Raw genomic sequence first — 20295 nt, forward strand, 5'->3', positions numbered from 1 at the left:
AGCGGCAAGGTGACCCTAAATTGGGACGGTACCTATACTGCCTATATTAAAAACCTTACTGTATATCAAAGTTGAAGTAATGCATATAAAAGGGTAGACAAATAGGACCGGGTCTCAACTCCAGACCACCTAGGCCCGTGGTAAGCTACATATATACCAATCAGCTCAACAAAGGGCATGCCACACCCTTAAATTGCACAGAATGCAAACAAGTCAAAAAACCAGACAATGTGAACTGAGGTCTAAGATGGCAGACATACAAGAAACAGAGGCATGTTCACACTAGCAAAAAAGAAGCAAGACAAAAATATATCTCATACCCTACCATAATTATATATAAATGTAAAGCAAAATTGCATAATAAATATAGGGTACTTAGTGAACTATTTTTGATCAAAAAAAGTATACAAGCCGTCCCACCAGCGGCAAGGTGACCCTAAATTGGGACGGTACCTATACTGCCTATATTAAAAACCTTACTGTATATCAAAGTTGAAGTAATGCATATAAAAGGGTAGACAAATAGGACCGGGTCCCAACTCCAGACCACCTAGGCCCGTGGTAAGCTACATATATACCAATCAGCTCAACAAAGGGCATGCCACACCCTTAAATTGCACAGAATGCAAACAAGTCAAAAAACCAGACAATGTGAACTGAGGTCTAAGATGGCAGACATACAAGAAACAGAGGCATGTTCACACTAGCAAAAAAGAAGCAAGACAAAAATATATCTCATACCCTACCATAATTATATATAAATGTAAAGCAAAATTGCATAATAAATATAGGGTACTTAGTGAACTATTTTTGATCAAAAAAAGTATACAAGCCGTCCCACCAGCGGCAAGGTGACCCTAAATTGGGACGGTACCTATACTGCCTATATTAAAAACCTTACTGTATATCAAAGTTGAAGTAATGCATATAAAAGGGTAGACAAATAGGACCGGGTCCCAACTCCAGACCACCTAGGCCCGTGGTAAGCTACATATATACCAATCAGCTCAACAAAGGGCATGCCACACCCTTAAATTGCACAGAATGCAAACAAGTCAAAAAACCAGACAATGTGAACTGAGGTCTAAGATGGCAGACATACAAGAAACAGAGGCATGTTCACACTAGCAAAAAAGAAGCAAGACAAAAATATATCTCATACCCTACCATAATTATATATAAATGTAAAGCAAAATTGCATAATAAATATAGGGTACTTAGTGAACTATTTTTGATCAAAAAAAGTATACAAGCCGTCCCACCAGCGGCAAGGTGACCCTAAATTGGGACGGTACCTATACTGCCTATATTAAAAACCTTACTGTATATCAAAGTTGAAGTAATGCATATAAAAGGGTAGACAAATAGGACCGGGTCCCAACTCCAGACCACCTAGGCCCGTGGTAAGCTACATATATACCAATCAGCTCAACAAAGGGCATGCCACACCCTTAAATTGCACAGAATGCAAACAAGTCAAAAAACCAGACAATGTGAACTGAGGTCTAAGATGGCAGACATACAAGAAACAGAGGCATGTTCACACTAGCAAAAAAGAAGCAAGACAAAAATATATCTCATACCCTACCATAATTATATATAAATGTAAAGCAAAATTGCATAATAAATATAGGGTACTTAGTGAACTATTTTTGATCAAAAAAAGTATACAAGCCGTCCCACCAGCGGCAAGGTGACCCTAAATTGGGACGGTACCTATACTGCCTATATTAAAAACCTTACTGTATATCAAAGTTGAAGTAATGCATATAAAAGGGTAGACAAATAGGATCGGGTCCCAACTCCAGACCACCTAGGCCCGTGGTAAGCTACATATATACCAATCAGCTCAACAAAGGGCATGCCACACCCTTAAATTGCACAGAATTGCACCCTTAAATATAGGGTACTTAGTGAACTATTTTTGATCAAAAAAAGTATACAAGCCGTCCCACCAGCGGCAAGGTGACCTATATTTATTATGCAATTTTGCTTTACATTTATATATAATTATGGTAGGGTATGAGATATATTTTTGTCTTGCTTCTTTTTTGCTAGTGTGAACATGCCTCTGTTTCTTGTATGTCTGCCATCTTAGACCTCAGTTCACATTGTCTGGTTTTTTGACTTGTTTGCATTCTGTGCAATTTAAGGGTGTGGCATGCCCTTTGTTGAGCTGATTGGTATATATGTAGCTTACCACGGGCCTAGGTGGTCTGGAGTTGGGACCCGGTCCTATTTGTCTACGCTTTTATATGCATTACTTCAACTTTGATATACAGTAAGGTTTTTAATATAGGCAGTATAGGTACCGTCCCAATTTAGGGTCACCTTGCCGCTGGTGGGACGGCTTGTATACTTTTTTTGATCAAAAATAGTTCACTAAGTACCCTATATTTATTATGCAATTTTGCTTTACATTTATATATAATTATGGTAGGGTATGAGTTATGTAATACATTCAACAAGGTATATAACCCAGGGTGTGCTGCAATTAATAAAGTCATGTATTTTGTATATACGATTATTATGCAGTGAGGTAAACGTATCCTTTTTCACTGTGTGTGAACACGCTTTACAGCGGCTCGCTCCGCATTTGAAAAAAACACTAAGGTTTAACCAGGTAGTAGATTGAGAATGCCTATGGTCTTCACTCAGGAAAAGACTGGGGGACAGGATGGTACCACAGCCACAAACCAAATATCCTTGGTAAGAATATTATTAAGCCCCGGTTCCTGGTGTAACATTGTATGTATTTCTTTATAATGGACACCACTTTGTTATACTGCGGACTATAAGTTGTACAGAATGTTACACTGGAAGTTTCCCATCCCAAATCTTTTTTTCACTCCTTATTTTTGAGAAGATCCTTACGTTCTAGGCTCGATACCATTTTGTATGATTTTATTAGATTCCAATCAGGATAACCTCTGTTTGCCAATCTGTCATAAACTTCACTGGCTTCCATATCAAACGCAGTATTATCCGTACAATTTTGTTTCGCCCTAATTAATTCCCCATATGGAATATTGCGCTTGATATGCAGAGGGTGGTAAGAATTGGCCTGCAGAATACTGTTACTGGCAGTCTCCTTTCTATAGGGTGTGATTTTTACTGTATTGAGATATTTGTCACCGTTCAATTTAAGATCCAAAAAATGTATTTCTCTGGGATCAAAACAATGTGTGAATCTCAAATTGAAATCATTGTTGTTGAGATTTTCTGCAAATTTCAACGCCTCCTCCTGTGTGCCTCCCCACATCAGGAGGAGGTCGTTGATAAATCGACCGTACCATATGAGTTTTGGGCGGTAAATATTGCTCTCATTGCAAATGTGTTGCTCCTCCCATTTGGACATTAATCCAATGACGGCGAAAATTTGCTACCCATACTTACTCCCCTCCTTTGTAAAAAAAATAAAAAATTGATTGTCAAAGCAGAAATAATTATGATCCAGAAGAAATTTGACATGATAATGAAATCTTTTATTTCTACTGTATACGAGCTATAGGTATCCAAGTGATAGCTCAGGCTAGTTAATGCTACACCCTGTGGTATGGATGGATATAGAGCTACACACATAGTTAAAATTGATCGTACCCCTTGTTTAATGAAAGAAAAACTCACAATGGTCACAGAAATACCTTGACTCTGACAAAAGTAATAATAAATTAAAAATATTAGAAAATGAACAAATGAAAGTCAGGCATTGCCTTTCAACCCTGCTTCCACAGAATTTAAAAAAAAATTAAACTCATGAAATAGGCCTGGACAGAAATGATGGTTCTTCTTAACTTAATATTTTGTTGAACAACCTTTTGAGGCAATCACTGCAATCAAACGATTCCTGTAACTGTCAATGAGACTCCTGCACGTCTCGACAGGTATTTTGGCCACTCCTCATGAGCAAACTGCTCCAGATGTCTCGTGTTTGAAGGTTGCCTTTTCCAGACGGCATGTTTCAGCTCTTTCCAAAGATGCTCAATAGGATTTAGGTCAGGGCTCATAGAAGGCCACTTCAGAATAGTCCAATGTTTTCCTCTTAGCCATTCTTGGGTGTTTATAGCTGTGTGTTTTGGGTCATTATCCTGTTGCAAGACCCATGACCTGCGACCGAGACCAAGCTTTCTGACACTGGGCAGCACATTTCTCTCTAAAATCCCTTGATAGTCTTGAGATATCATTGTACCCTGCACAGATTCAAGACACCCTGTGCCAGAAGCAGCAAAGCAGCCCCAGAACATAACAGAGCCTCAACCATGTTTCACAGTAGGGACAGTGTTCTTTTCTTGATATGCTTAATTTTTCTGTCTGTGAACATAGAGCTGATGTGCCTTGCCAAAAACTTCCATTTTTGTCTCATCTGTCCATAGGACATTCTCCCAGAAGCTTTGTCGTTTGTCAACATGTAGCTTGGCAAATTCCAGTCTGGCTTTTTTATGATTTTTTTTCAACAAAGGTGTTCTCCTTGGTCCTCTCCAATGAAGTCCACTTTGGATCAAACAATGACGGATAGTGCGATCTGACACTGATGTTCCTTGAGCTTGAAGTTCACCTTTAATCTCTTTAGAAGTTATCCTGGGCTCTTTTTTGTTACCATTCGTATGATCCGTCTCTTTGATTTGTTATCAATTTTCCTCCTGCGGCCACATCCAGGGAGGTTGGCTACAGTCCCATGGATCTTAAATCTCCGAATAACATGTGCAATTGTAGTCACAGAAACATCAAGCTGCTTGGAGATGGTCTTATAACCTTTACCTTTAACATGCTTGTGTATAATTTTCTTTCTAATCTCCTGAGACTACTTTTTCCTTTGCTTCCTCTAGTCCATGTTGAGTGTGGTACACACCATGTCACCAAACAGCACAGTGAGTATCTGTAGCCCTATATACAGGCCCACTGACTGATTACAAGATTGTAGACACCTGTGATGCTAATTAGTGGACACAACTTGATTTAGCATGTCCCTTTTGTCACATTATTTTCAGGGGTACCATATTTTCTGTCCAGGCCTATTTCATGAGTTTATTTTTTTCAAAATTCTGTGGAAGCAGGGTTGAAAAGCAATGTCTGACTTTCATTTGTTCATTTTCATAGGTTTTTAATTTATCATTACTTTTGTCAAATTCAAGTTATTTCTGTGACCATTGTGGGTTTTTGTTTCATTAAACGAGGGGTACCAACAATTTTGACCACGTGTGTATAACATCGCATGATAGCCAGTGATAATTTTCTTGCTATAGAAAAATCTTCAAATACAGTAGCCACAAATTTAGAGTCACTAATGTAGCTGGGAATTTCTTGCACTAGTGGATGAAGATAGAAATCTATCCACACACCCAGTCTATCTCCCATAGAACCTAAGCCCGCTACTATTGGTCTGAGTGGTGGTAGAAATATGTTTTTGTGGATCTTAGGAAATTGATATATAGGTATGAAAGGTTGTTCCACATAGAGCTGTTCCGCCAGTTTTTTTATCCAAGGCTCCTGTACTCAAACCTTCTTGTAGTAATCTATATAATTCCATATCGAAATCATTGGTGGGGTCTCTGGTTAGTTCCAAATACACATCAGTGTTTCTTGTTTCTTAAATTAATCAAACTGAGCTTGAGCTAAATAGAATGTAATACCACTATTGTGCCCCACTTGTCTTCTTGTCGCACTGTCAAATTCATATTAATTTTGAGTTTCCTCAGGGCAATTTTTTCTTTTCTAGTTAGATTGTTATTTTTATTTCTCTTATGAGTGATTTCATTTGTTTAGAGAAACCAAATCCTTTTCAGTAAGATCCTGAAACTGGTCTAAAACCATAGAACGTGATTGGAGTGGATTAAAGGATGGATTTCCCTTATGAAACAGACTATTCAGCGAGGAATCAGATTTCATAGATTCCCTCTCCAATGATTTCAATTGTAATAACACCTTTTGTTCTGAGAAAGATTTGTTAGGAGTAATATCAGAATTAACTGTTGCAACATCAGTAATATTTTCAACATCATTATCAGAGCTATCAAAATGACATTTCACAGTAAGGGTCCGCGCCAGTCTATTAACATCCAAAATTGCTCTAAATACATCAAACTCATTGGTAGGGGCAAAACTTAGGCCTTTCGCTAAAAGTGATAATTGTTCCTCTGATAACACAAAACTGGTCAAATTCCAAATCGCTAGCTCTAATAGCGGTGGTTTCTGTTCCAGGTGGTATATCTGTTTCCGCTTGTGTTTGTGGACCCCCTTCCTCCGTTTTTTGGCATGCTATTAGATGTATTTTGTGGATGTTCATAATAAAATCTTCCATCTTCGCTAATTTAGCTTTCAGTTTGTCATTATGGCTAATGAAATCCTTGTTGTGCACAAATTTTTCCAATGTGGATTGGATACAAAAACTAAAACAGAAATAAAAAGTAAGTTCCAGCTCCTCATATTTCAGGATTAACCCATCAACTTCAGTGAACAATCACTAAGGATGTAGTTCCACTCTGTTTGAAATGTCTCATTTTTTTAGCCTTAATCCCCTTGGCATCATCTCCTTTTTCACATACATTTCCAATTCTTGTAAAAAGAAAAAAACATGCAAAAAGCACAAGACACATGTTAAACATTTGTTTTAAAAGAAATTAACTCTTTTGAGCACCAGAACCGATGTACACCGCAGGGATGGCACAGGTACGGCTGCTACACCAACCCTGGCAGTTTAACCACTTGCTGCTATCAAATGCAAACATGGCATCTAAGAATGTGTGACAGAGTTCCGCTCAATGCCCCTCCTCTCCAAGTACTTAATAGTATATGGCTGCCTAGTTACTATGATACTTAAATGCCCAATAATGGTGTCTGGGCCTTCAATGTACGAAAGTCTATTAGACCGGGCCAGAGGCAACGTTCAATAAGTTACTTATTAACGCCTCCAAACACAGACTAAAACACACGCCCCCAGGAAGAAGCAGGTGCAAAATGCGCGTCGGGGTTTCCACCTACCCAGTGGCTGCGACTATCCTAGGTACTAATCCTATACATGTATCTATGCTCTTATATATTTATATGGAAGTTCTTCTAACCCCTTCAGCTTTTTAGCTGGTATGTCTATTGCACGCAAGGCACTTTATGCATTTATTTATATGCTGTATTATAAACATTTATTTATTAATATTCCTTATAGATTTAATTCTGTTTTTTTTGTTACTTAAACTACTCTAGTAGTGCATGATCTATTGACCGGTTACCATTGTGGGTCTAATTAATTTTTATATATTTCATTGTACTAGGAATATGTTGTTATAGAACCACGTGTTATATAGTATCTGTAATGCACACGTCCGGGCTGAGCGGCGTGTGCGTGTGATTGTAGTGATTCCACTGGACCGTGCCGGAGAGTGAATGCCTGGAGGGGCGTAACTAGGTATTCACCCGATCCGACCAGGGTCGCACGACGGCATACGACGCCAGTGCACCAAGGAGGAACCGAGTGGAGGGACCAGGTGCTACTCCAGGACAGACCCCGGACACGGCTGTTGACCCACACAGGGGAATACAGGAACAGACTGGTAGGCTGGCACACGGACTGGTGGGAATAGGCAGGCACGACTGGTAGGCAGGCACGACTGGTATGCAGGCAGGCATGCAGGTACAGGCAAGCACGGCTAGAGTGCAGCCAGGGAGGCAATAGCATGTAGGTACACTGGCGGGATAGGACCCAGTACACACTGGGACTCAGGAACAATACAGGCAGAGGGGTACAGGCAAGCACAGCTAGAGTGCAGACAGGGAGGCACTAGCAGGTAGGGACACTGGCGGGATAGGACCCAGTACACACTGGGACTCAGGAACAGAACCACAGATGTGGCAGACAAACACAGCAGAGTGAGGCCGCCCAGAGAGGTGAGCGAGAACAGGGCAGGACAAGGCCGCCTGGAGCGGTGAGCAAGAGTAGAGCAGGACAAGGCCGCCAGTAGCGGTGAGCAAAGGGTCAGAGCTGAGCGAGACTGCCGGAGCAGTGAGCAAGAGTAAAGCAGGTCGAGGCCGCCTGGAGCGGTGAGCAAGAGTAGAGCAGGACAAGGCCGCCAGGAGCGGTGAGCAAGAGTAGAGCAGGACAAGGCCGCCAGGAGCGGTGAGCAAAGGGTCAGAGCTGAGCGAGACTGCCGGAGCAGTGAGCAAGAGTAAAGCAGGACGAGGCCGCCTGGAGCGGTGAGCAAGAGTGGAGCAAGACTGCCGGAGCAGTGAGCAAAAGGATAAGAGCGGAGCAAGGCTGCCGGAGCAGCGAGAAAAAGGAGTCAGAGCAGGCTAGAACCGCCAGAGCGGTGAGCAAAGGAGTCAGAGCAGGCTAGGAGCAGGGGGGACAGGGCTCTGTTCACATGGAACAGACAGGAAGAGAAAGGCAGAGCCAGATCCCCACAGGGTACTTGCAGTGAAGTAGCGAGTGGACCACAAACTCACGAACGGGAGTACAGAGACAACAAGCAGGAGTTAGGTACGAGTTCAGACTCTGCAGAAAAAGGAAGGGAACGGACATAGAGGCAAAACAGGTAAAGGATAGGAGAGAGTTCAGACTGGAACTGAGTGTACGGAGGAGACCGACACTACAGCGGGATACAGGAGCGGGTCTGGGAATACTGCCCCCAGAGAGGCGGGACGAACAGGCAAGGAGCGTGTTCAGACAGGACAGACAAGATACAGGAGCGGGTCTAGGTAATCGGCCCCTAGAAGGCGGGAGGAACAGGCTAGGAGCGTGTTCAGACAGGACAGACAAGATACAGGAGCGGGTCTAGGTAATCGGCCCCTAGAAGGCGGAGGAACAGGCTAGGAGCGTGTTCAGACAGGACTGGAAATACAGCCTCCAGGATAGGCAGACAAGAGAACACAGAACGGGACCTGGCACCTTAAGAGTGCAAGCACACACTGAATGAAACACTATGCTCAGGCAGGGATTGATTGGAGCAGCTGAGCTATATACCAGGTGACAGACAGCAATAGGCTGAGGACGCACAAGGGGTGTGACCCACAGCAGGTACAAAAAGCAGGAAGTGATCGGGCGCCGCCCTTAAGCAGCAGAAACAGACACAAACAGACAGCATGGAGGGAAGCCAGAGAGACATTCTGGACTGGAGATCAAGTGCGCGCTCTTGCACAGTGGGAGATGGACCACCATGCAAGGACGCAGCCAGGTATGTTACAGTATCCACTTCCTGGCTACACCATAATTATTTATTATTTTTATATCACGTGAATTTTTGTAATTGTGACATACTCAGGGGTACCATTTCTAATTTGTACTGGGTGAGGTGTCAATCTGTTTTGTATCCCCTCCTCTTGAATTTTAATATATTTTTGTCTTTGTAAAGTTCTATTAATAAAAATTTACATTTTACTCTATTGGGTTTATATACGCTCTGTCTTTTTGGATGTCTATGTAATTTGGCAGTACCCATTTAATATACAGTACAGATCATTTAAAGATTTTTCTGTGTTTTCTTGACTATGAAAATTGTACATTCACCCTGAAGGCATCAAAACAATGAATTAACACATGTGGAATTATATACTTAACAAAAAAGTGTGAAACAACTGAAAATATGCCTTATAGTCTAGGTTCTTCAAAGTAGCCACCTTTTGCTTTGATGACTGCTTCGCACACTCTTGGCATTCTCTTGATGAGCTTCAAGAGGTAGTCACCAGAAATGGTTTTCGCTTCACAGGTTTGCCCTGTCAGGTTTAATAAGTGGGATTTTTCTTGTCTTATAAATGAGGTTGGGACCATCAGTTGTGTTGTGCAGAAGTCAGGTGGATACACAGCTGATAGTCCTACTGAATAGACTGTTAGAATTTGTATTATGGCAAGAAAAAAGCAGCTAAGTAAAGAAAAACGAGTAGCCATCAATACTTTAAGAAGTGAAGGTCAGTCAGTCCGAAAAATTGGGCAAACTTTGAAAGTGTCCCCAAGTGCAGTTGCAAAAACCATCAAGCACTACAAAGAAACTGGCTCACTTGAGGACCGCCTCAAGAAAGGAAGACCAAGAGTCACCGCAGCTTCTGAGGATAAGTTTATCCAAGTCACCAGCCTCAGAAATCGCAGGTTAACAGCAGCTCAGATTAGAGACCAGGTCAATGCCACACAGAGTTCTAGCAGTAGACACATCTTTGCAACAACTGTTAAGAGGAGACTTTGTGCAGCAGGCCTTCATGGTAAAATAGCTGCTAGGAAACCACCGCTAAGGACAGGCAACAAGCAGCAGAGACTTGTTTGGTCTAAAGAACACAAGGAATGGACATTAGACCAGTGGAAATCTGTGCTTTGGTCTGATGAGTCCAAATTTGAGATCTGTGGTGCCAACCACCGTGTCTTTGTGCGACGCAGAAAAGGTGAACGGATGGACTCTACATGCCTGGTTCCCACCGTGAAGCATGGAGGAGGAGGTGTGATGGTGTGGGGGTGCTTTACTGGTGACACTGTTGGGGATTTATTCAAAATTGAAGGCATACTGAACCAGCATGGCTACCACAGCATCTTGCAGCGGCATGCTATTCCATCCGGTTTGCGTTTAGTTGGACCACCATTTATTTTTCAACAGGACAATGACCCCAAACACACCTCCAGGCTGTGTATGGGCTATTTGACCAAGAAGGCGAGTGATGGGGTGCTACGCCAGATGACCTGGCCTCCACAGTCACCAGACCTGAACCCTATTGAGATGGTTTGGGGTGAGCTGGACCACAGAGTGAAGGCAAAAGGGCCAACAAGTGCTAAGCATCTCTGGGAACTCCTTCAAGATTGTTGGAAGACCATTTCCGGTGACTACCTCTTGAAGCTCATCAAGTGAATGCCAAGAGTGTGCAAAGCAGTCATCAAAGCAAAAGGTGGCTACTTTGAAGAACCTAGAATATAAGACATATTTTCACTTGTTTCACACTTTTTTGTTAAGTATATAATTCCACATGTGTCAACTCATAGTTTTGATGCCTTCAGTGTGAATGTACAATTTTCATAGTCATGAAAATACAAAAAAAATCTTTAAATGAGGTGTGTCCAAACTTTTGGTCTGTACTGTATATACATATACACACAGGTTCATCCTGAGGCTTGATACAGGGATGTTAATTCATGATGTTCAGCATAGTGTGCCTAATAGCCAGGTGTCCATGTTTAAATATCCCACTTCATCAGAAACCCCTACCCAGACTAGGAGACCCATTCCCATTCCTAGATGTGAATTGTCATAGGATATATAGAATGGAGTCTGTCTACAATAATTTACTGCGCCTGCGCTACTTCTCGTGAGCTAGAGGTGTGATAATGTCCATCCCCTAGTATGCATGTCCGGAAGTGACGCGCTTTAGACTGAAACACCAAAGAAACTGATTGCTACCGCGCCACTCGTACCCGTTTACAGTGCATGTCCGTAGTTATCATTCCACGCCGGAGTGCATCTTGCATCACTGTCTGCGATTGTGCATAACCGGACGTGTGTGATTCACGGTGGAGAGCATCTAAGTCTCCTATCAGCGACTGCGCATGTCTGCAAGCATGCGTTTCACGCCAGAGCACATACTGAATCTGGATTGCATTCCACCAATATAGAAAGTCCTATACTGAGATCAGTATCATGGGAGACTAAAAACAAGTATTGCACATCCTCCCATCATGCAATAGGCATGTAAATCTACTATATCACTCAAAAAATTATGGGATGATTGACCACAGTATATTCCTAATAGGCTAAATCCAAAAGTCAAAGATGCTATAGGATTTTTACAGGATGAAAATGCTAAAGTGGTAAAAAATAATGCTGAGAAGACCAAACTTTTAAATTCCTATTTTGCTTCTGTGTTCTCTAAGAAAGCAAATGTAACATCAATTGATCTTCTCAGTACTATTGAAGGAATAGAAGAATCCACACTATCTATAAACAGAGAGATAGTGAGGGAATACTCAGCTAACATAAATGAATTCAAGTCTCCAGGTCCAGATGAATTACATTCTAGGGTACTGAAGGAGATATAAGAAATTATTAAACCACTCTCCATAATCTTTGAAAAGTCATGGAGAACAGGAGAAATCCCAGAAGACTGGAGAAGAGTGAAGAAGAGTGAATATTGTCCAGATCTTCAAAAAAGAAAGAAGGTGGACTCAGGGAACTATAGGCCTGAGAGCCTTACTTCTATACCAAGAAAGATCTTTGAAAAAATTATTAAACGACATGTATGCAAGTATCTTTAGGAGAATGAAGTGATTAACCAGAGCCAGCATGGGTTTGTAACTAATAAGTCATGTCAGACTAACTAATTTCCTTTTCTATGACAGAATCACTGACTGGGTGGATCAGAGAAACACAGTAGATATATTATATCTTGACTTCAGCAAAGCATTTGACAAAGGATCTCATACCATACTTATTGAAAAAATGACCAACTATGAAATGGACAAGGCAACTGTTGGGTGGATTCATAACTGGCTTAGTGATCGGACCCAAAGAGTGGTCATAAATGGCTTAACATCCAGTTAGATGAATGTCTCAAGTAATGTACCACAAGGCCATGTACTTGGCCCTGTGTTGTTCAACATCTTTATCAATGATTTAGATGAAGGAATTAAGGATAAACTGATTAAATTAGCTGATAACACAAAGCTAGGTGGGATAGCTAACACTAGAGAAGAGAGAGAGCATTCAAAAAGATCTAAACACACTGGAATTGTGGGTAGCAACTAAAGTAATGTTTTTTTAACAAGGAAAAATGCAAAGTCCTACATCGGGGCAAGAAAAATGAAAAAAGCAAATACACAATGGGAAGAATAGGGCCAAGTAACAGCACGTGTGAAAAAGACTTGGGTATATTAATAGATCACAGACTGAACATGAGTCAACAGTGTGATGCAGCAGCAAAAAAAAAGGCAAACATAATTCTGGGTTGCATTAACAGAAACATACAGTCTAGATCATGTGAAGTAATTATCAGGGCTGTGGAGTCGGTAAGCCAAACCTCTGACTCCGACTCCTCAATTTCCATGACACAGACTCCACGACTCCCTCATACATGGCTCATGTTTAAGTGATAAATTTACTGTAGCACAGATTAATCTCAGCTAAAAGTCTAGACCCTTAGATCAGGAATAGGACATTTCATAACTTTCCCAAATTATTATGAAAAAATATTCCCCACAAAGTGCATTGAACTACTTTACCCAATTTATTATATATTTTAGGAGTCGGAGTCGGTCCATTTTATACCGACTCTACCAAAATGGGCTCTGACTCCACGACTTCGATTCCACAGCCCTGGTAATTATCCTCCTCTACTCCTCTTTGGTCAGACCTCATCTGGAATACTGTGTACAGTTTTGGGCACCACATCCTAAAAAAGACATGAAAAAACTGGAGCAAGTTCAGAGAAGAGCTACTGGAATGGTGACCGGTCTAACAACAATGTCCTATGAGGAACGGTTAAAGGATCTGGGAATGTTTAGCTTGCAACAGAGAAGACTGAGAGGAGACTTAATAGCTGTCTACAAATATCTGAAGGGATGTAACAGTGTAGAGGGATCAGCTTTATTCACATTTGCACATGCAAACACGAGAAGCAATGGAATGAAACTGAATGGGAGAAAATACAGATTAGATATTAGAAAATACTTTTTGACAGTGAGGGTGATCAATGAGTGGAACTGGCTGCCATGAGAGGTGGTGAGTTCTCCTTCAATGGCAGTCTTCAAACAGAGGCTGGACAGACATCTGTCTGAGATAGTTTAGTGAATCCTGCATTGAGCAGGACATGGGACCAGATGACCTTGGAGGTCCCTTTTAACTCTAACATTCTATGATTCTATGAAATTTGACCCATATAATTAGAGCTACACAAGGATCACCACACTTGTTAATTATTAATAGTATATGTGGGATATAACTGATCAGAAATAATTCTGATATAGGAGCTCAGATATCTCGATGAAGTACAACAATATGTGAACCCAATTCACAGAGAACTCAGTAGCAATGAATAGAGTAAAAATCCAAGAATGTAATCCAGGATGGGGCTGTATTCACACAAACCAGGCATAGGAAATTTGCTCATTGAGTCCCTTATGGGCTTGTGAATCAAGTCTAACAATCCAGTCACTTTCCTTTTTGAGAATACTTCTATTGTGATCCCCTCCTCTCACATTGGGTTTAACCACCTCAATGATGCAAAAGGAGATGACTCCGGTTTCTCCTCGATGTACAATGTTCATGTGTCTTGCTAATGGGGTGTCGCGACTATGATGTATATCCCCCAAATGGTCCATCTTCCTCCTAAACGCCTTCTTGGTTTTGCCTACATTATCTAGGGGGCAGGAGCATGTGGCTATATATATAAGTCCTGAGGTTTTACAGTTGGAATAATCCCTCTGGAAAAAGGTTTAACCCATAGAGGAACTCGATTTACATGGTCTCATCCAAGTAAATGTAAAACATTTTCCACATCTAAAGAAACCGCAGATTCTTCTAACTAGCCAAGTCCCCTGGGGTGCAAGTTTTTTTTAAAGAAGCTATGCACTAAATGGTCCCTAATTTAACGACCCTTTCTCAAAGTTATTGTGTGAGTAGATCCCACAGCACCCCGAAAGGTCCACAAGTATATACTAGTGTTTTCTGAGGATATTAAAGATATGGTCACTCTGATTGTTGTAAGTTCCTGTTACGTGTGTTATCCCATCTTTTCTTGGTCTCTTGGTTTGGAATGGAGGAGTGTCTGTCTCTCCCGTTTTTCTGCAAATGATCGTGTGGAATCCAAAATGTACTGTGGGCACCCTTTTCTCCTGAATCTGGTGTTCAGGTCTATTGCCCGTATATTAAAATCTGTGACGTTAGAACAGTTCCTTCTCAACCATAAAATTTGGCCCTCGATATTCCTTTTTTCAGTGGGATGGGGTGGTGGATATCCCACTTCAATAGTTTATTAGTGTTTGCAGGTTTATGATAGATGAGTGTTCCTAGGGTCCCATCCCATTCTTTCTATATTAGTATATCCAGGAAAGCCAACTGACAATAATTAACCAGCGATGTATATCTAAGGCCCACTCTATTGATGTTGAGTTCCCTGACAAATTCAAGAAATTGTTCACTCGTCCTGACCAGATGATAAAAATGTCATCAATATATCTATACTCTACCCCAATATATGGATGCCACCACTTGATCATCCCGGAATATTGTGATTTCCTCCTACCAGCCCAGGAATAGGTTATCATACAAGGGGGCACAGGGGCTCCCCATCGCAGTACCCCTGAGCTCGGGGGAAGTACTTCCTGTCAAAAAGAAAGAAGTTATGAGTAAAGCTAAGTGCCCACGATACAGAAATGCTCCAGATTTTTCTTGAGCGTTTCTGCATCTCCCTGGCAGAAAAAACGCATGCAGATTTTACATGTGTTTTTCCTGCCAGGGACAAGCGTAAGTGAAGCGTTTTAATCATGCAATTTCGCATGCTTTTCTCAAGCGCTTTCCAAGTGATTTTAGCATCACTTGGAAAGTGATTGACAACTTGACCACGCTATATAAATCCATGCAACCGGCATGGATTTTATATAGTGTGACCAAGTTAGTTAAAAAAAAAAAAAAAAAGAATAAAAATGGTAAAAAATAAAAAAAAAATTATACTCACCTTCCGATGGCTCCCGGTCTCCTTATCCGATGCATCCGGTCTTCCCGGTGTCTCGCAGTTGTGTAAAAGGACATTCCATGACGTCATTTAGTCATGTGACAGATCACGCGACTGGCAACGTCAGCCGTCGCGTGACCCGTCACATGACTAAATTACATTATGGCAGGTCCTTTTAGACCATTGCAAGCTGCTGGGGAGCCTGGATGCATCACTATGGAGATCAGGGGCCATCAGAAGGTAAGTATAATGTATATTTTTTATTTTAATTCTTTTTTTTACAGGTACTATGGAACTCGGGTCTGCATGATATCCGCATGTGCACATGTAGTCATGCGGATATTAAGCGATTCAATGCAAGTCAATGGTGGCGAAAATGCCTCGATTATACAGAATAATTGGTAGTGCTGCGGATTTTTCCGCAATGATAATTCGCTGCGGATTTTTACGCAATGATAATTCGCAGCTGAAATTTCCGCAGCATGTGCACAGCACATGCGAATTAGCATTGGGGAACATAGCAGACCTTCTACCAAGCGTTTTTTAAGCGTTTCTGCAGCGGAATTGCCGCTGTGAAAACGCTTAAAAACGCATAGTGGACACAAAGCCTAAGAGTGAATATTAGAGGGTCCTCCATGAAGTCATTATGTCTGCTACCCTCTATTGATGTCGATTTCAAGAAATGTCTTACTCCTCTGATACCATCCTCAAGCGGTATATTACTTTACAAAACCTCAATATCTAGTAAGGCCTGCTCCCCTACATGCAAGTATACATGCTCGAGGGTATACATGTAGGGGAGCAAGCAAAGGGAAAACCATTTTCCAGAGGGATTATTACTAGTGTTGAGCCATCCCCGTAGTGTTCGGGTTCGGTTCGTCAAACACCAGTATGTTCGCCGAACTGTTCGTCGAACACCGTTAAAACCAATGGCAGGCAAACAAAAACACATAGAAACATATAGAAAACACATAGAAAACACCTTCAAAAAGGTGTCCAAAAGCTGACAAACTGCTAAGAAGACACAACTAACACAAGGAAAAGTAACAAGTACATATAGTCATGCAAAAAGAAAAGAGGTGGAGGAGTAAAAGGAGGAGGAGACACAGATATAGGCATGTCATGCCCTTCTAAAATCAAGAAAGGCTGGAGTAAAAATCTAAAACACCCTACCCCACCCTACCAACACCCAGACGTCGTGACAAGAAAATTAAAAAAAGAAATATCTTTGGGTAGAATGGCGGTTCCATTCAGAACACTTTCCTTACAAGACGTAGTGGTATCCCCGTTGGGAGTCGTGCCAAAAACGGAACTCAATACATTCGGACTAATCCACCATATGTCATATCCAAGGGGCAGGTAAACGACAACATCGTCGCAGAACCAAGTACAGTAGTATATACTGTACCTCCTTTGACAAGGCAATCAGGCGGGTCAAGAAGTTGGGAACGGGCACCCTAATGGCCAAAACAGACATTGAGGGGGCGTTCCGGTTACTTACAACCTCTCGGCTGCTTCTGGGAAGGAGCATACTATATAGATCGCTGTTTGCCCTTGGGTTGCTCCATATCACTATTTGAGGCGATTAGTTGCTTCCTCGAATGGGTCGTCATGGACATTTCTAAGGGGGCACATATTATCCATTACCTTAACGACTTCTTATGCCTGGGCCCAAAAGATTTGCCACAGTGTGAATACACGCGGTAGTCCACCTGTGAGAAGGAGAGAGCTGGAGGGAGAGCGGACACCACAGAGCCGAGGGGTTAGATGGAGAACGGAAGAAGGAAAGAGGGCGAGGGAGGTAAGGGACTACAGTGGAAGGCCGACCTGAGCTCCCCCACGTTCCTGCTGGGCGGGCAACAGCCCTGGGAAGAAAAGCCGCTTGCGCATCCCTTTGAGGTTATGGGCACGAGCGGGCAGAGGGACTACGCTGGAGTGTGAAGCCGACACGGCCAGGCCGTTCCTGCCCATGCGACCTCCGTATCGCCGGGTTTGTGCCAGAGCCGCGGTGGACCCTGACGGCCAACCCCCTCTCCCAATACTGATGCTTGTCCGCTGGTGGGTCGAGACCCCCCGTGGTGGAGGCAGGTCTAAGCTCTGTAATATAAATTGGCTCTGTAATTTGAATGAGTACACTTTAAATCCTTTTACAAGGATCTATTGGAGGGCAAGTCTGGTGCCAGCTCTAGTAGCGTCCACTAAAGCTGCTGCAGTTAAAAAGCTTTTATAAGGATCGAGCTTGGCGGTCCGCCACAAGGCGTGCTACCGCCAGTCCCAGCCGCTTTGCCTTGGGGCGCCTCCCCGATGCTCTTGACTGAGTGTCCTGGGGGCCCAAAGCATTTCCTTTGAAAAAATTAAGTGTCCAAAGCACAGGTGGTGTAGCTTGCTTAACAGCTGGGCTACTCCGCTGACTAGCAGACACTGCTACTAGACCCAAAGTATTGCCTGGGCTAGATGCAGTTAAAAATTGTTATTAGATACAAAGGCAGTGCAGCTTGCTTCAGATGGGCTACTCCGCTGACTACGAGACACTGCTACTAGCCCAAAATGATTGGCTGGGTTAGATGCAGTAAAAAAATGTTATTAGATACACAGACGGTGTAGCTTGCTTCACAGCTGGGCTACTACGCTGACTAGCAGACACTGAAGCTTTGGAGCAGACCTCTGATTCCCAGGCTATAGTATGAGTAAACAGCTCTTCAGACTCAACCATCTGTGTTACCCCAAGCCATAGTGTATGTAGTTTCTTACGGTTAAAAGGGGGGGGGGGGGGAAGCGATCAGACCCACCTGGAATGGACGATGCCAACGTCACGTAAAACACAGCAAGGGGACTCCAAAAAGAGTCTCCATTTTTTACAAAAATTGTGGCACAGATATCACTTAAGCGGCATCAATTGCCCCAGAGTAGCTTAAAATGGTTGGTGAGGTGATTTTCCCAAATCCTCAAGCTTTTAGTCTCCCCAGGATGACACAGGGGTTGAAAAGTCCTTGCAGATCCATGATTTGTTCATCTTTATGAACGTGAGTCTGTCTACATTGTCAGTGGACAGCTGCGTGCACTTATCTGTCAGCACACCAGCAGCAGCGCTGAACACACGTTCAGAGAGAACGCTGGCTAAAGGGGCACAACAAGATCTCCAAGGCGTGAGTGGCGAGCTCAGGCCATTTTTCCAGATTGGAAGCCCAAAATGAGCAAGGGTCCAGTGACACAGTCATGGCTTCAATGTTCACTTGGAGATACTCCTGTACCATCCTCTCTAGGCGTTGACTATGTGTCAGACTTCTTGTCTCCTGTGGCCTTGCAAAGGATAGGCTAAAAAAGTGGTGAAATGATTCCGCAAAATTGCTGTTACCAGCAGATACTGTGTTACTGTTACGGTTTGAGTGATGAAGACTCGACAGTCCCACGGTTGGCAAGTTAGAACTGTAAGATTCACTACGTGCACCACTGGTGTTTTGTGGAAAAGCAGATGTAAGATTCTGTAACAGCCTATGCTGATACTCCTGCATGCGTGAATCCCTTTCTATGGCAGGAATTATTTCGGCAAATTTACTTTTGTATCAGGGATCTAAGAGTGTGGCAACCCAGTAGTCGGGATTACTTCGAATTCTGACAATCCGAGGGCCATGTTGCAGGTAGTGCAGCAAGAAGGCACTCATGTGTCTTGCACATCCAGGAGGACCAAGTCCTTGTTGTGTTGGTGGCGAGGTAAGAATCATGCTTTCCTCTTCTGCCCTCTCCCCCCCAACCTCGCACAACAGAAATGTGATCAAGGTCTCCCTCATCTGATGAGTCTTCCATGCCCATCGCCAGTGTGTCCTCCACTTCTTCCTCAGATCCTGCACCTTCCTCAACAGTTTGGCTGCTACCATGCTCCCTCGTTAATCCCTCTCCCCCACCCTCCCATGCCTGCCGCCTTGGTGATGCCGACCATCTGGACCTTGCAGATGTTATCCCTTCCGCATACGACTCCTCCTCTACTTCCTCCCCCTCCTCTTGTCCCACCACCACCTGACTCTGAATTCTGTTTAACGTGTGCTCTAGCATGTAAATCACCGGAATAGTCATGCTGATAATGGCATCGTCAGCACTAAACATCTTCGTCGCCATTTCAAAACTGTGCAGAAGGGTGCATAGGGCCCTGATCTGAGACCACTCCTGCAGCGTGATTTGCCCCATGTCTGGATCTCGTTGGCCCAGGCTATACGTCAGAACGTATTGCACCAGGGCTCGTCGGTGCTGCCACAGTCGCTGCAACATGTGCAGAGTTGAATTCCACCGTGTCGGCACATCGCATTTCAGCCGGTGAACTGGCAGGCCCAACGACTTCTGCAGAGATGTAAGTCGTTGAGATGCGGGATGCGAACGGCGGAAGTGAGCACACAGCGACCGTGCCCTCTGCAGAAGGCCATCTAGTCCGGGATAGTGGGCTAAAAATTGCTGGACAACCAGGTTCAACACGTGAGCCATACAAGGCACGTGTGTGACATTGCCCCGGCGAAGGGCCGCACCCAGGTTTGCAGCATTGTCGCACACGGCCTTCTCTGGCTGCAGGTCCAGTGGAGACAACCATTCATGAAACTCGGTCTCCAGAGCTGACCACAACTCCTCAGCAGTGTGACTAACATTTCCCAGACATCTCAAAGTAAACACCGCCTGATGCCGTTG

Source organism: Phyllobates terribilis, unplaced genomic scaffold (genome assembly GCF_046119375.1).
Source record: "Phyllobates terribilis strain yellow unplaced genomic scaffold, ASM4611937v1 Scaffold_265__1_contigs__length_2625494, whole genome shotgun sequence".
NCBI lineage: Eukaryota > Metazoa > Chordata > Amphibia > Anura > Dendrobatidae > Phyllobates > Phyllobates terribilis.